Source organism: Mobula birostris, chromosome 6, assembly GCF_030028105.1.
Source record: "Mobula birostris isolate sMobBir1 chromosome 6, sMobBir1.hap1, whole genome shotgun sequence".
Classification (NCBI taxonomy): domain Eukaryota; kingdom Metazoa; phylum Chordata; class Chondrichthyes; order Myliobatiformes; family Myliobatidae; genus Mobula; species Mobula birostris.
This window is the reverse complement of record NC_092375.1, coordinates 33289000-33304167: the sequence shown is the minus strand read 5'-3', so window position 1 is coordinate 33304167 and position 15168 is coordinate 33289000. Positions and strand designations below refer to the sequence as shown.

Sequence of the window (15168 nt, the reverse complement as noted above, 5' to 3'; positions counted from 1 at the left end):
CATGCTTTCTAATCCAGGCAGCATCCCTGGTAAATCTTCTTAACACCTTCTCTAAAGCTTCTATATAACGAGGAGACCAGAACTGAACGCAATGCTGCAAGTGTGGTCGGACCAGAATTTTATAGAGTTGCAATATTACCTCACGGCTCTTGAACTGAATCCCTTGACTATTGAAGGCCAACACACCATATGTCTTAATTACCTTATCAACTTGCGTGGCAACCTTGAGGGATATATGGCAATGGACCATAAGATACCTTTGATCCCTTTATTCCTTCACACTAAGAATTCTGCCACTAACCCTGTATTCTGCCTTCAACCTTAATCTTTCCAAGTGAAAAACTCGACACTTTTCTATGTTGAACTCCATCTGCCACTTCTCAGTCCCAACTCTGCATCCTATCAATGTCTTATTGTAACCTATGACAACCTTCTGCACTATTCACAGCTGCCCCAACTGCCGTGTCAGCTGCAGACTTACTAGCCTACCCTTCCACTCCCTCATCTAAGTCACTAATGAAAATTATAAACAGCAGGGGTCCCAGAACAGATCCACTAGTCAATGATCACCAGCGAAAAAATGCACTCCATCGATTATCACCTCTGCCTTCTGTGGGCAAGCCAATTCTGAATACACACAAGTTTCTCTGAATTGTATGCCTTCCGGCATTGTGGCTGAGCCTACTGTGGAGAATCTTATCAAGCTCCTTATTAATATCCAATACACTCCATCCACTCCTGTGCTTTCATCAATTTGTTTTGTCACTTCCTTGAAAAAGTCAGTCAGGCTTGTGAGGCACGACTTGCCCCTCTCAGAGCTGTACTGCCTATTCCTAATCAAACAATGCTTGTCAATCCTGTTACTAAAAATACTCCCAATAATTTGCCCACCACTGGCTTATAATTCTCAGTGTTAATGCTATTACATTTCTTGAACATTTGCTATCCTCCAATCTTCAGGTACTCAACTGGACAATTAGGATGCAAAAATCGTCACCAACGGTACAGCAAAATCTTCCCTCGCTTCCCATTGTAACCTGGGGGTATATCCCATTCAGCCCTGGGGAGCTGTCTATCCTAACGTTTTTCAAAACTCCCATATTCATCAAGTATTCATTGAGGACCTCCTGAACTCCTCTGTCTTCAGACATGCTTCCTCTTTTATCACTTATTAGTCTTCCTCTCACTCTAGTCACTCTATTGTCTTAACGTACATTTAGACTGCCTTGGTGTTTTCTTTGATCCTCCTCATCAAGGCCTTCTCATGTCCCATTCTATTGCTCCTAAATCACTTCTTAAGCTCCCTCCCGCCTTATTACTTTCCAGTGCCCTTTCTGATCTTTGCTTCCTAAACCTTGAGTATGCTTCCTCCTCTTGACTAAATTTCCCACCTCTCTTTTCAACCATGGTTCCTTCACCCTACTGAGACAGTACAATATGGGTCCAATATTGCTTAGCGCTATGATGTGAGGTTCAGCAGGGTCACAGCCTCAGGGAAGAAGCTCTTCCTGTGCCTGCTGGTGTGGGAGCAGAGGTTCCTGTCGCGCCTACCGGATGGGAGGAGAGTAAAAAGTCCATGGTTAGGGTGAGATGCATCCTTGATAATGCTTTTTGCCCTGCCCAGGCAGCTTTTTTGGTAGATGTTCTCAATAATGGGCAATTGGGTGCCGATAATCCGCTGGGCAGTTTTAACCACACGCTGGAGTGCTTTGCGGTCTGATACGGGACTATTGCCATGCCACACTGAGCTGCAGTTGGTGAGTATGCTCTCAATGGTACAGCGGTAAAAATCCGTCAGTATCCTGGGACAGAGGTGAGCTTTCTTGATGCTCCACAGGAAGTAAAGGTGCTGTTGCGCCTTTTTGAAAGGGGTGGAGGAGTTCAGGGACCAGGTGAGATCCTTGGAAACGTGGACACTAAGGAATTTGAAGCTTGATACACGCTCCACTACAGCTCCGTTGATGTAGATGGGGACGTGAGTGTGGCTCCTAGCATGCCTGAAGTCCACAATGATCTCCTTGGTCTTATGGGTTAAGGGCCAGTTGTTGTCAACACACCACACGGCCAGGTGCTGGACCTCGTCCCTGTAGGCCATCGCGTCATCCCCTCTGATCAGGCCAACCACCGTGGTGTCGTCTGCGAACTTGATTATGGAGTTAGAACCATGTACAGGAACGCAGTCATAGGTGAAAAGGGAGTACAGAAGAGGGCTCAGCACACAGCCTTGAGGCACGCCGGTGTTCAGGGTGAGAGTGGAGGAGGAGAGGTTGTCTAACTTAACTGATTGGGGTCTGTTAGTCAGAAAGTCCAAGGTCCAATTGCAGAGGGATGAGCTGATACCAAGCTGGTGAAGTTTGGTGATCAGCTTGGAGGGGATCACAGTATTGAATGCTGAACCAAAGTCAACGAACAGCAATCTGATGTAAGAGTTGGGGCTGTCCAGGTGGGTCAGGGCAGAGTGAAGTGCCGTGGAGATGGCATCCTCTGTTGACCTGTTGGTACGATAGGCAAATTGATGGGGGTCATAGAAACATAGAAAATAGGTGCAGCAGTAGGCCATTCGGCCCTTCGAGCCTGCACCGCCATTCAGTATGATCATGGCTGATCATGCAACTCAGAACCCTGTACCAGCCTTTTCTCCATACCCCCGATCCCTTTAGCCACAAGGGCCATATCTAACCCCCTCTTAAATATAGCCAATGAACTGGCCTCAACTGTTCCAGAGTAGTGGGCAGACAGGATTTCAGATGTGATAGAACCAGTCTCTCAAAGCACTTTGCAATGATGCAGAGCTCCAAACTTCCTGCTTAATAGCAACATAATTAGCCCTCCCTCAATTAAATGCTTTCCTGTGCATTATGCTCCTAACCTTGTTCAAGGCAATGCCACAGGTCAGGGAGTATGGTCACTATCTCTGAAATGCTCACCCACCGAGAGATTTTACATCTGATCATTGTTTAGTACCAAATCCAGTATGGATTCTCCTGTAGCTGTCCTGTCGACATATTTTGTAAGGTACCCTTCTGCCGCAACTAAACCACTTCCACAAAGGAGGTACCTATCGATGTTAGGGAAATTGAAGTCACCTGTGATAAGACCCTGTCATTTTTACACCTTTCCAAAATTTGCCTACTGATCTGTCCCTTCGTGTTCCTGTTGCCATTGTGGGGGCCTATAATTTACTTCCAGTGGAGTGATTGCTCCCTGTCTGTCTCTGACTTCCACTCACACTGATTTAGCAGATGACCCCCTCCACAATGTCCTTCCTTTGTACAGCTGTGATACTGTCCCTGATTGGCATTGTCAATCCCTCATCTATTTTAACTTCTGCCTCTTGAGTCACAATCAGAGTGTCCTCATCGTGGCACAAGAGGAGGCCTTAATCAAACATGTCAGAACAGGAATGGGAATTGTAATATAAATACAGTACAGTATTTGGGCTCGGATCAAGCATGGACCTGTGGAACATGAGGAGGCAGCAATTCTGAGTGTGTGACTGTGCCACCAAGGTATGTAGCTTTTGTTTTCCAAGTTTGAAACGGAGGTCGGGAGACAAGGTTGTGAATTCCCCAGAGACTAGATCTGCTGTTGTAAGTACAGATCCCTGGGACTTGTATTTAACAATGTTCCCAGATTGTCTCCAGAAGATGAGATTATTTGCAGAAAAGTGCAGGATCTGGGGTCTCAGGGCAACATCTTGCACGTTGTTGACAGAGTCTGCTTCTGGCAAGAGTGAGAAATTGTTAGGAAGAAACATTTATCGTTTAGCGGCCGTCTATTTTAAGTATCAGTTTCCAACCATTTACTACTTGCTGAGGTTGAGAGCCCAACATCTGCTGGAAGTGTTTGCAGATTGCTGCGGAATGTGTGGAATGGAAAAGATGAAGTAGGACGGCGATGATTTCTTTCTCATGTGATGTTATCATTATCCTAATACTGCAGTATTAATGCTGTAAAGTTACTGGAGTATTAATGAGAACCCCTAGCATTCTGGTACTGCACTTGGCAGTGCTTTGCAGAAAACTGATTCATTACGGCACTCATAGTTACTGGAGTGCATCCGTCTGAACAAGGTGCTGCTGTGCCAGGAACTGAGTCAAATTCGTTGTCCTACACTGACATTTAATTAAACAGTCAAGAGGTCTTATTGCTGTACACCTGTGTGGACTGAACTATAGAAGCAGGATGCAGAGATTGCCCATGGGGCACTGCTAGTGGGTATCAGGAAGTTGAAGTTGAGGAACATACACTAGTCCTCTTCAAGGGGTCAGCAATGCAAAGGGTGAGCAGTTTCAAGTTCCTGGGTGCCAACATCTCTGAAGATCTATCCTGGGCCCAACATATTCCTGGAGATGGTATGCCAGTGGCTATATATCCTTAAGAGTTAGAAGAGATGTGGTATGTTACCAGAGACTCTAGCAAAGTTCTACAGATGTACTAAGGAGAGCATTCTAACAGGTTGGATGACCACCTGGTACGGAGGGGTCAGAATAAACTGTAGGGGGTTGTAGACTCAGCCATTTCCATTATTGGCATCAAGTTCACCTTCAAAAGACTAAATAAGAACAGAAGAAATAGGAGCACAGCTATGCCTCAGAAAGATGTCCTCCAGTATCAAGGACACCCGGAACCTAGGACAAGCCCTCTGCTCACTTCTACCATCAGAGAGGAGTAACAGGAGCCTGAAGACTCACATTCAACATTTTAGGAATAGCTTCTTCTCCTCTACCATCTGATTTCTGAACAGTCAATGAACCCATGAACAGTACCTGACTGTTTTTCTCTCTTTGCACTATTTATTAAAAAAACACATTTCTTAATCGTAATTTATAGTATTTTGTGTTGCAATGTACTGCTGCTCCAAAGCCACATATTTCACAACATGTGTCAATGACAATAAGCCAGATTCTGCTTTTGGATAGGCTTATTTGAGTGTTGTGGCTGCTCAGTGAAGTGTGTTGAATTCCTCTGTGGTACAATGAGTGCAGCCCATTGCAGAATAACAGTAGTAACTGCCGGGACAGACACACCCCTGATCCTATGCATCTCCATTTACTCAAATTTAATCAATAAGTTAATGAACCTGCCAGTTTTAAGTGGGAAGTTACGTGGCAAGACTAGTACTTCACTACCGATCTCTAATTTTGGAGAAGTGATGGACATGCCAGTCCTCCTGAGGGAGCCTCGTGGTTCAAAATGAGCAATTGTGAAGGCATATGCTAAGGATGTGCACTTAACCCAGTGCTCTACTCCAGGGGTCCCCAGACTTTTTTGCACTGTGGACTGGTTTAATATTGACAATATTCTTGCGGACTGGCCAGCGGTGGGGGGGGCGGGGGGGTGTTCAAGTAGGGTTAAGCTCATCTCAACATGTCTTTTACAGTTAGGGTTGCCAACTTTCTCACTCCCAAATAAGGGACAAAAGTAGCAGTCAAATCCCGGGACACGTTACCCCAGGAAAGACTACCATGACCATAAAGCCTTGCGCGGGCTCTGTGTGTGCATGCGTGTGACGTGCGCATGCGCGTACGTGCCGATTTTTTTTTCCCACAAATCAGTTTTGCCTTCATCTTCCCGACTATACTGCACATATTATTTCTACTTTATATAGGCTGTGTATTTATCATATCATTCCTGCTTTTACTGTATGTTAGTGTTATTTATTTTCGGTTTTATGTGTTATTTGGTATGATTTGTTAGGTTATTTTTTGGGACTGGGAACGCTCAAAAATTTTTCCCATATAGGGGAGGGAGGGAACGTCGACTCAGACCTTACATGCATTTTCATGCCTTATAAGGCGCAGATTGGAAGTCTGTGTGGGGCGCCACTCCTCGCACAGACACTAGAGCAATGTGTGATTAGGTGCCTTGCTCAAGGGCACAAACACTCTGCCACAGCTGAGGCTTGAACTAGTGACCTTCAGATCATATAAGGTATAAATTAATGGTAATTGCTTCTTTGCTTCACGCCATTTCGGCACGAAAGGTTTCATAGGAACGCTCTGCCTTGGCGGGGGAAATACGGGACAAACCAATTTAGCCCAATATACGAGATGTCCCGGCAAATACGGGACAGTTGGCAACCCTATGTTCAAATTTAACAGTGTGTGACAGGGAATGAGGTAAGGTGCAGCTGACTCCTATCGTTTACTCACGGCCCGGTAGCACCTGTTCTGCGGCCTCGTGTTTGGGGACCGCTGCTCTGCTCTACCCCGAAGCACGTGACCATGGCTGAGTACAGCTCAAATGCCATCTATAAATTTGCTGATGATACCACTGTTGGCAGAATCATTGATGGTGCTGAGGAGGCATACCGGAGCAAGGTAGATCAGCTGGTTGAGTAGTGTCACAGCAGCACCTTTGCATTCAAAGTCGGCAAGACCAAGGAATTGATTGTGGACTTCAGGAAAGGGAAGTTGGGAGAACACTCACCGGTCCTCATTGAGGGGTCAGCAGGGGAAAGGGTGGGAAGCTCCACGTTTCTGGGCATCAGCATCTCGGAGGAGCCATCCTGGGCTCAAAATATTGATTATGTGGTAAGAGTTTTGAGGCTATTTGGTCTATCACTGAAGATTCTAGCAAATTTGTGACCGGTTGAGAGCATTCTGACTGTTGCATCACTGCCTGGTACTGAGGTTCCAATGCAGGGGATTGGGAAAAAGCTGCAGAGGGTAGTAGCTTTTCAGACTAGAGGCTGGGAGCATGATTTCCCAAGCTGAGGAGGGTAAGATCGGGGGCACAGTTCAGGAAAAGAGATGTTCATCAGCTTCAAGAGAGCTCTCCCCATTTACATTGGCAGTACAGCAGTGGAAAATGCAAGCAGTTTCAAACTCATGGGACCGTACATCACACACAACCTCTCATGGTCTCAGGAGACATCCTACACAGAAAGGTCACTAACACCTCTATTTTCTAAAGAGGTTTTTCTCATCGACAGTCATTTCATTCTATGATATTCAAACACGAGCACTGTGACAAGCTGCGTGACTGCTTGATAAGGAAACTGTACTGCTGCAGACAGGAAGGCTGCACAATAGGTCGCCCAAATTGACTGGTGCATTACTGGCACTAGTCCACCCACCATCGAGGACGAATATACGGCAAGGTGCCGGAAAAGGGCCAGTAACATCATGAAGGATCCCACCCACCCTGTTCATGGATTTTTGTCCCACTGCCATGGGGTCGGGGGGGGGGGGGCGGTGCGCTGCATAGTATCTACTCCAGAACCATCAGTCTCAAAATCAGTTACTTTCCCCAAGCAATAAGGCTGAAAAAACACCTCCACCCACTAACTCCACCACTATTTTGTTATTTCCTGTCAGCTACCTTGTGTACAGCCTGGCATCACTTTATCAACACACATTTAATCTATATTAGATTAGATTATGAGGACACACAGTCCTCTTATTGTCAGTTAGTAATGCGTGCATTAAGAAATGATACAATGTTCCTCCATAATGATAGCACAGAAGCACAAGACAAACCAAGACTAAAAAAACTGACAAAAACCACATAATTATAACATATAGTTACAACAGTGCAAAGCAATACCGTGATTTGATAAAGAATAGACCATGGGCACGGTAAAAAAAAGTCTCAAAGTCTCTCAAAGTCCCATCATCTCACGCAGGCAGTAGAAGGAAGAAAAACTCTCCCTGCCATGAACTTCCAGTGCCACAAACTTGCCGATGCAGCACCCTGGAAGCAGCCGACTCTTGAGTCCATCTGAAAACTTCGAGCCTCTGACCAGCCCTCCAACACCGAGCACCGAGCACCATCTCTGCTGAGCGCTTCAACCCCGGCCCCGGCAACAGGCAGTAGGTAAAGCCGAGGATTTGGGCCTTCCCCTCCGGAGATTCTTGATCGCACAGTAGCAGCGGCAGCGAAGCGGGCATTTCAGAAGTTTCTCCAGATGTTCCTCAGTGCTTCTCACGTCTGTCTCCATCAAATCAGGATTGTGCACGGTACCTACTTAACAAATACCGATATCATTCCGGAGCGGCTGCGCGCACTGCGTTGCGCCGCCATCTTCTCCTCCCCTCCTTGTGTATCTATACTTGTGTTTTTTTAAAATCTTATCGTGCTTTTTCTGTGCTGCATCAGATACAGACCGACAATTATTTTGTCCCCTTTATACTTGTGTACAGGAAATTATATTAAATAATCTTGAGGCATTTATGGATTTAGTTGTGAATTTCTGAAGCGATGAAATCCTCTAGCCCAGAGACTGCGAAGGCTCAAATTTTTGTGTTTATTCAAATAAAAGTAAACAGATGTCTGTTCATCAAGCTTGTGTGGGTGGTGCTGGGAATTGACTGTGTGGCAGAAGAAAGTTATTCAAAATGATAAGCCAGAATCTTGCAGGAAATTTTGTAAAATTAGCAAAAGGTGGGCAAGAAAATGGTAAGATAAAAATACAATGGAAAATTATCTAGAAATATAGAGGGAGATTTGTATGAACTTTGAGAAATGTGAAAATTAAAGATGATCTAAAATGAGTATGGATCCTTTATGGAGAAGTATTAATAAGAAGAGGGCAGAATCATTAAACAAATGTTCTGTATCTCTGTCTTCACAGAAAAAAGTAGAACATGATGGATATTATGGGAGAAAGCATAGGCTAATGAAAACAAGGATGTAATTGATGTGAAGACACATATTTCTGTACTATATTTAACATCCCCTTTGAATGTAGTCAATACCCTGGAGGTAATTTTTTGCGATTAAGGAGTGCAGAAACAAGGATATATTGATTTTCATTCAATTCTTACATGCTGACAAAACTATGTCCATTCTGAAAATTAAAGAAACATAGAAACATAGAAAATAGGTGCAGGAGTAGGCCACTCGGCCCTTCAAGCCTGCACCGCCATTCAGTATGATCATGGCTGATCATCCAACTCAGAACCCCGTACCTGCTTTCTCTCCATACCCCCGATCCCTTTAGCCACAAGGGCCATATCTAACTCCCTCTTAAATATAGCCAATGAACTGGCCTCAACTGTTTCCTGGGGCAGAGAATTCCACAGATTCGCCACCCTCTGTGTGAAGAAGTCTTTCCAAATCTCGGTCCTAAAAGGTTTCCCCTTTATCTTCAAACTGTGACCCCTCGTTCTGGACTTCCCCAACATTGGGAACAATCTTCCTGCATCTAGCCTGTCCAATCCCTTTAGAATTTTATACGTTTCAATAAGATCTCCCCTCAATCTTCTAAATCCAGTGAGTATAAGCCTAGTCGATCCAGTCTTTCATCATATGAAAGTCCTGTCATCCCAGGAATCAATCTGGTTTTAAATTAGTCCAGTGAAGTGAAAGATAGCAATTATAATACTGTAACCCAAGAAATGATGGAAAGAGGAATCAGAGAAAAAGCAGTTTAGTTCATCATTAATAATTGAAAAGCTGCTAGACTCTGTTGTGAAATGCATGCTACTACTCAACTTCCACTTTCACTATTCATCCACATCCAACACAATTTTTTTTTGCGCTGCCGGTTCTGGTCAAGAATATTGGTGGACTACATATTAGGGTGAGGCTGAGGACTTCAATGGTCAATTCAGCAAAAAAAAATAGTGGGTTTTTATATTGGGAAAAGTACATTTATGTTATTTTGGTTTAATTTTGGACAATCAGATTTTATTTGCTTTTCATGAAACTACATCTATCCGAGGAGTTGGATAGTTGAAGTCCCCCTCAAAAAAAAAAGAAGAAAATGGACCGAGAAGAATAAATACATACCTCTGGATTTTTAAACCAGCATTTGATAAAATGTTAAAAATCAGGTGGCTAAGAATAATACTGGGATTCAAGGGTTTGTAATTAATAAATCATCATCATGGATTAAGGATTGTTTAAGGAAGAATACTAGAAATCTTCAGATTACATCAAATAGGGAACAGTAGAGCACAGCAACAGGCCCCTTGGTCCACAATGTTGTGCTGAACCAGTAACCAGTGGATCAAAAAACCCCAGAAACTAATCTCTCCTACCTTCAGAATATCCATATCCCTCCATCTTCCTCAATTAGTAAGGTGTAACCAAAGAAATTCCACAAATTAGTGCTTGAACCTCAGCTGTTAGCAATTTATACCAGTGATTTGAATGAGGGAATTACATTCATTAAGTCCAGTTTTACTTGTAATACCAGGGTGTATTGGAAATACATACGAGGAGGGTGTAAAAAGCTATGGTACACTTCTGATTGTGAAGAAGTTGGTAGTTGAAGTATAATAGCATCAACCAATACAAATAATCAAATAATGGAAAAAATCCATGTAGTAGAAGGAAAGGGGGGAAAAAAAAACAACTTTTTGCTAGATGTGACATATGGAGGATTCTGCACATAAAATTAATATGTAGGTTCAACAATTACGCTAAGTCAAATGCTGTGTTACGTTTACATGGAACTGAAGTATAGATGTAGCAAACTCTTCTGCTAATTTAAGGTTTTCATGTTGTACAAATGATCTATTCATTATGTACTGTCTCCTTTTCTGTATTTTAGCACTGAAAAGCCTAGCTTTGGAGGGTCATGATCCTGAATTGACATTTTGTCTCATGAAGTGAAAGAGCAATCTTTGAGAAATGTATATTAATTGTTACTATTGGATGGCTAGAGGCCACTTCCTCAGACAAATGTATCTTGATGTATAAGGGATTATGGTTTCAGGATATGGGAATGATCATTTTCCTAAATAAGGTTATAAATAACCTTATGGATTAAGAGTATTTGGAGTTATCAATCTCAAAGAACTGTGGATTTCATTCAATGTGTATATACATGATGCTATTCACAAAAATTCTAGTAAATTATAATGGAGCCATTTAAAGCAAGGAGTTTGAAACCAACTGAAGTTTTCTTGTGTTAGGTCTAGTCAGACGTATGTTGTTCTCTCCTTATTTCAGATTCTGGTATGTAATGTGCAGTGTTCCAATTCTGCCTTTGGTTTGATTCAAGGTTAAATGTATAGTATTCAATCTGTGAATTTTAGATCTATGGTGCAGCTAGCTATTAGTCTGTCCAAATTGATGGAAAATCTGGATGGGCTGACCTCAGCTCTTAGATCTAGTGTACAATTTTGGAGCAAGACCTTGGCTTCTGATGGTGTCCTTTTGAAAGGTGCTCATCACCCGGACCAGGATGGGGGAGGGAATGAAATTCCGGTGGTGGGGTTTGGGAAAGGGTTTAGATAGACATGGAGGGTCATTAAGGTGAAGTGCCATCAATGTAATGTTCGCTGCTGGTGGAAGAACTGTTAGGTTATCATGTTTTATGCCCAAAAAACGTGTATAAGCCATGAAAGCACTTCTACCTCTCAACTTTGGTTGTACAGTATCTGACACTTGTTCTGAAATTTTTGGATTGTTCAGTTTGTGTTTGGTTCAGGATGGTAATGTAAATCTGTTTAACATTGTGAAGCTATTTATAGACACATTTATATTTCCTTCACCTTCTAACTTGTTTAAGGAAAATGCTGTGTTGCCAATATTTTGATTGCAAGTACCTGGAGGATTTGCATTCGAGCTGCAGCTGCTTACAGACTGCATTAGGGAACGGGAGATAGATGACCTTCCATTCAGGAGGTGGAAGGGTTAATCGATAGGAGGTACAGGGAGGAAGTTACACCTAAGGTGCTGGACATAGGTAAATAAGTGACCATCAGGATAGAAAAATCGATTAGGCAGCTAGTGCAGGGTACCCCTCAATAACAAGTTTATTGTTCGGATATTATTTTGGGGGGCAACCTGGCAGAGGAAGGCCCCAGCAGTCAGGTTTCTGGCACTGAGTCTGGCTCTATGATTCAGAAGGAAAGGGGGTAGAAGAGGTGAGGAATAATGATAGGGTATTCATTGGCTTGGAGTATAGAACAAGATTCCTGGATGGTATGTTGCCTCCCAGGTGACTGGGTCAGGGATATCTCTGATGGAGTCTATGGCATTCTTAAATGAGAGGGTGAGCAGCCACAGGATATTGGTACCAATGACATAAACAGGAAAGGTAAGGGTGAGGAAGTCCTGTGGAGTGAGTTCAGTCAGATTAGTGCTAAGTTCAAGGACAGGACTTCCAGGGTGGTGATTCCAGGGTATTGCTGCCCATGCCAAGTACTAGTGTGCCAGAAATACAAAGATCAGTTTAACACATTTTTGAGGAAAGAGTTCAGGAGGGAGGGCTCAGATAATTTGTTTCGTGGAGCTCTTCAAGGAAAGGTGGGACCTATACAAATGGGATGGTTTGCTTCAGAATTTGAGGGGAACCAGTGTCCTTGCAGGAAGATTTGCTGGTGCTGTCTTGGCGGGGGGGGGGGGGTGTGCTTTAAACTTGAGTTGCAGGAGGATGGAAATCGGAGATCAAGGGCAGCTAATGGAGCGCAATGAGGAAAGGAGATGTTAAATGTACCTATAAAGACAGAAACGAACTTCCGCTCCCGGGTCCGGCGCCAATGTCATTGTGCCACCAGCCGGCCCCGTTATTTTAACTTTTTCACATTGACTGGGACTCCCACACTGTAAATGGACTGAATGGGATAAGTGTTTGTCAAATGATTATGAAGACACGTAGTCCTCTTTTATTGTCATTTAGTAATGCATGCATTAAGAAATGATACATTATTTCCTCCGGTACGATATCACAAAACACAGGACAAACCAAGACTGAAAAAACTGACAAAACCACATAATTATAACATATAGTTACAAACAGTGTAACAATACCATAACTTGATGAAGAAGTCCGTGAGCACAGTAAAGTTCAAAGTTTCTCAAATGTCCCACATCTCACGCAGACGGGAGAAGGAAGAAAAACTCTCCCTGCCATGCCGACCACAATCCGACTCTGAGTCATCTGAAAACTTCGAGCTCTGGTCAGCTCTCCGACGCCGAGTACTGAGCACCATCTCTGTCCAAATGATTCGACCTCCTTCTCGGTCGCCAAAAGCAGGCAAGGCCGGGGATTTTGAGGCCTACCCTCCGAAAGATTCCCAACCACACAGTAACAACAGCAGCGAACGGGCGTTTCAGAAATTTCTCCAGATGTTCCTCTGTGCTTTCATGTCCATTCTCCATCAAATCAGAATTGTCCACGGCCCCTTTTTCACAGATACGATATCATTTTTCACCGGAGGGCTGCGCACACACTGGCGCGCCGCCATCTTCTCCTCCCACTGTACTCACAGAAGTTGCCTTGATCAATATGGGGAGGTGTGATATGGGATCTCTTATTAATATAAGCAACAGAGCAGGGGATAGAAGTATGTGTAGGGAAATGCTTTGGATCTAGTGGACATCATTGCTGTAGCTTTAAGTTAATTATGGAGAAGGATAGGACTGGTCCTCAGGTTAAGATTCAAAATTGAAGAAAGGCCAATTTTGATGACATCAGAAAGGACTTTGCCCTCAAAAGTGAAATATTGTGAGTATGGAGTTTGTGCTTTATGTTTTATTTAGAGTAAAAGGCAAGTCTGACCAGTTTAGGGAACCTTGGTTTTCAAAGTATTTTGGGGGCCCTAGTTAAGAAGAAGGATGAGATGCCCAGCAGTATAGGCAGCAAGGAACAAATGAGGTGTTTCATGAGGAGTATAAGAAATACAAGAGAACATGTAAGAGGGAAATCAGGAGGACTAAAAGAAGGCATGAGGTTGCTTTGTCAAATATGGTAAAGAAGAATCCCAGTAACATCTACAGTGATATTCAGAGCAAAAGGATGGCAAAATTGGTCTACCTGAAGATCAGTGGTGGTCGTTTTCCTGTGGAGCCCAAAGAGATGGGGAATATGATGTGGTAAATTGGATCAGCGTAATTGTGATGACAGCAAGGTTTTCAGTGTAGAGGACAGTGAGGAAGGCTCGCAGAGCTTGCACTGGGGTCTAGACCAGCTAGAAGACGTGCTGAAAAATAGCAGATGGAATTTAATACAAAAAGTGTGAAGAGGATAAACCAGAGTAGGATTTACATGGTGAACAGAGGGATCTGAGAGTACATATCCATAGTTCCTTGAAAGTAGCGTCACAGGTAGATGGGTTTGTAGAGAGAGCTATTGGCCTTCATAAGTCAAAGCATTGACTACAGGAGCTGGGATGTTATGTTGAAGTTGTACAAGATGTTGCTGAGGCCAAATATGCAGTATTTGTTCTGGTCATCAACCTACAGGAAAGATGTCAATAAGATACAGAGAAAATTTACAAGGATGTTGCTGAGAGTTGAGGACCTGAGTTGTGAGGACAGATTGAATAGAGTAAGACCTTATCTGCTGGAGAGTAAGAGAATGAGGGGAGATTTGATAGAGGTGTACAAAACTTTGAGGCCTATAGAGGTCATAGGTTAAGGGTGACAGCTGAAATATTAGGAGGAACCTGAGGAGGAACGTCAGTCGTGGGAATGTGGAACAAGCTGCCAGCAGAAGTGGTGGATGTGGGTTTGTTGCAACACTTAAGAGGTGTTTGGGTAAGTACATAGTTTTGAGGGTGTATAGTGAGCTATAGTTCGGATGCAGATAAATGAGATGAGACAGAATAGCAGTTTGTCATGGATTAGATTGGCCAAAGGCATATTCTGTACTGCAGTGCTCTTTGACTTAATGACTATAAATTGTGAACAACAGTGGTCTCAATCCCAATAGAACACTCCCACCCACTTCCTTGTACTTAAATAGCTCCTCCTTACTCCCATACTGTTTTTAGACTTGAAGCCATTCAATAATCCATTCTGATGCTTGTCTCCGGATCACATTCTCAAACGTTATTCATTAGTCTTGAAATATTTTTGAAAATGTGAGTTTTATCATTCCTTGGATTTATTTCACCCATCTTGAATCTAAATATTAGACTAGCTGTTTTAGAATCGTATTTATTATCACTGACATACATTATGAAACTTTTTGCTTTATCAGTCCTTAGGCACGCTAACTAATTTATGATATTTTAGGAAATATATGTATTTTTGTGTTCTTTCATTTAATAACTTCTGTTAAAGTTGAATCTGAATGAAACTCGGGAGATCAACTTCTTAAGTTACAAGTTCATTGCGCACCCTCCTGCAGGAGTTTGAGACCCATTTGTCAGAGGGAAGGCACGTAAGTACTGCCACCATCTGACAAGTGGGCCCACTTAGTCAGGTTACAGCCTTATATTTATACACGGTAAGCCCCATACATTACTGTTGCAAGATGTCATT

At 43.2% G+C, this 15168-nt stretch overlaps 1 protein-coding gene across 7 annotated transcripts in view; it reads left to right on the top strand.

Annotated features, from left to right (window-relative positions):
• Positions 1-15168, top strand: part of LOC140198918 (type 2 lactosamine alpha-2,3-sialyltransferase-like) — a 102626-nt gene that overhangs the window by 7008 nt on the left and 80450 nt on the right. The window contains exon 1 of one of the 7 annotated variants that reach the window (XM_072260164.1): positions 1681-1757. The exons of the other annotated variants lie outside the window; for them this stretch is intronic. The gene's annotated coding sequence lies outside the window, so the exon portion shown is untranslated. Of the gene's footprint in view, positions 1-1680; positions 1758-15168 lie in introns of those variants that run through there. 7 annotated transcript variants of the gene reach the window in all.